A 2480-nucleotide genomic window follows, 5' to 3' on the forward strand; every position below is an offset into this window, starting at 1 on the left:
CCCCCCAAAATGCAGAAAGCTTCACATCACTGAGACAGGATGAGACCAGCATCACTCTGCAGTGGGATGTTGTCAATAACAATGTAAGCTTCATCCTCCAATATAATGAAACAGAGTTGAATATAGCACCACCTGCTGGACAACAACCATTACTTTTGACAGTTTCATCTCTGATTCCTGGAACCAAATACACTTTCACTCTCTTCTCTGTGTTTGAGAGCATCAGAAGCAGTGGAGTACAGCTTGTAGCTTTCCTTGGTGAGATTATTTATTTACTTATAATGTATAAATGGTTAGAAACTGAACATTGCTGATCGCACTTTTACAAGTCAGCTGCACAAGATAGGCAGACTTTCACAGGAAGTGCTTTTCACTTAAAAACTGCCTAATTATATTAACTTCACTGACAAAAATACACATAAAAAAAATTTATTTTATTTTGTTTAACTTGAAGAATTAGATTTTGCTCCAAATGGTTTTATTGCAGATTTAAGGAAATAACTGCCATAAATTGAAGAAAGTAATTGCATTAATATTTCATTAAACATGTTAGTTAAAATCTTCTTGACCCCAGAAATGTTTGATGTTAATTTATCCAATATATTCTTGTTTTTATGTTGACAACCATCATTGTGCTGGAATCTGCTTGACCTTCAACTAAAGAACCAAGTAAGTAAATCCATTTGTAAGATGCTTGCAATTATTTTCCCCCTTTAATAAATTAGCCTATTCACCAAATTTGTTATAATTTTAAAGATTTATAATCAACTGTCAATGCCAGTAATCAATGAGATCCATCCAATCAAAGTTGTGTGAAAATTAGTTCAATTTTCTCTCTCTTACTGGAAACTAGATGGTAATAGTTGTAAAAAAAATTTTACCAAATAATTAAGCCATTGTTATGCCAGTGTTCACTTCTGAACTATACTGAAAATCCTCCAAATTACCATGTAAATTGTTATATTTTGACGTCATCACTATGTATTTTTGTGTCAACAGCCTATATTATTAGAATGAAACTTCAATTAAATTATCAGACACAACTATCAGATTCAGAGATGGAAGATGTTTTAGTGGAGGTGAGACCAACTTTTGTTGAAGTTTAAATCTTTCTACATTTATTTATCATTTAACTTGAATTTAAATGACTTTTGCAACGTTGAAATGTGTTTTGTTTTTCAGTTCTTCAAAGCACATGGTTTATCACAGTTTTCCCTGAAAGTTCGCATCAAACCGTGAAGAAATCCAAGGATGAAATCGAGGATCATGGATTAATGAAAGTGTATTTACGTTCATTAAAGAAATTAAGAAATTCCATTTCTTAATTAATATTCTATCATGCATCATCACCTTTTGTCTAACCAATGGTTAAGATGGTTTTATCTTTGTTAGTTTCTTTTTTTACCAGACTTGAATCGATTAGGATTTGAGGAAAATTGTTAGACACAAAATGGCAAATTTAGATCATGAAGTGAAAAATTGCAGTCAAAAGAAATTAAACTATATTCACTTTTTATGAAATTCAGCTTAGTTATTTTATTAAATGCTTTTAGGTAAGATAATTTTATTTATTCCTTTCTGATATTATTTCTCCTGCATATACATTCTTTGATTCTTCCTCTATAGTTCACCAGATTTGCTAATATTCTTGCTCTCTGTTGGTCTTCATACTTGACAGACTCTACCTTTCCATTGTATTTAGTTTTGCAATTAAATATTAGTTTTGAATTTTCCTTTTTTGCCTACATGTCATCTGGTGAACCTTCAATAGCAAGAAACAATGAAAGAGAAGTCATAGGTAGGAAGGACCCATGACAGTGTGTGAGTAATTAATAAAAAAATAAAGAAATTCACAGAAAACACAAAAGCAGAACCACAAGGATCATGAGTTACTACATTATTTTTCTCAGATTATTATTTTTCTTTTCTTTTTTTTTAACTGAAGTCCTAAAAGGAGTGCGGGTTTTAATGTTTTTATCTTTTTTAATCTTTCTCTTTCACACTGTTTATTCAATGTCACATGCTGTTTTCATTTTAATGATGTAAAGCACTTTGAAATGCCTTGCTGCTGAAATGTGCTATACAAATAAAATTTGATTGATTGATTGATTATTCAATAAATCGATAGAAATCCAAGTGCTCACATCAAAACATAAAATCTAAATAAATAATACAAATAGTATTAAATATACAGACTTATGGTTCACATTGATCATTTATACGTTTTAGTAATGGAACCTTCAACAACCACAGGTGTACTGTATTTTGTTAGTGAGCACACTTAAGCATGTAAGATAATGGATGGAGGGAAAGAATAATTAGGGCCTAGAAACATACAGCATATAAGTCAGAGACAAAAGCTGTAGATACTTTTAAAGGTAACAAACAATTTCCCATCTTGTGAGCAGCTCTTGGAGTGTAGTTGTGCACTGTAAAAAAAAAAAAGAAAAAAAAAAAGAAACTTTCAACTTTGGGGAAAA

The 2480-nt window shown here is 30.9% G+C and overlaps 1 long non-coding RNA gene across 1 annotated transcript; it reads left to right on the plus strand.

The window, feature by feature from the left end:
* Positions 1-164: 164 nt before the first annotated feature.
* On the plus strand, positions 165-1947 carry LOC106944138 (uncharacterized). Its single transcript, XR_001424125.1, has 4 exons — positions 165-258; positions 664-669; positions 1000-1079; positions 1183-1947. It is a non-coding gene; the product is annotated as an uncharacterized LOC106944138 (long non-coding RNA).
* Positions 1948-2480: the final 533 nt, after the last annotated feature.

The sequence above is a fragment of the Poecilia latipinna genome, unplaced genomic scaffold (assembly GCF_001443285.1).
Source record: "Poecilia latipinna isolate Pla-1442-1.1 unplaced genomic scaffold, P_latipinna-1.0 Scaffold7051, whole genome shotgun sequence".
Classification (NCBI taxonomy): domain Eukaryota; kingdom Metazoa; phylum Chordata; class Actinopteri; order Cyprinodontiformes; family Poeciliidae; genus Poecilia; species Poecilia latipinna.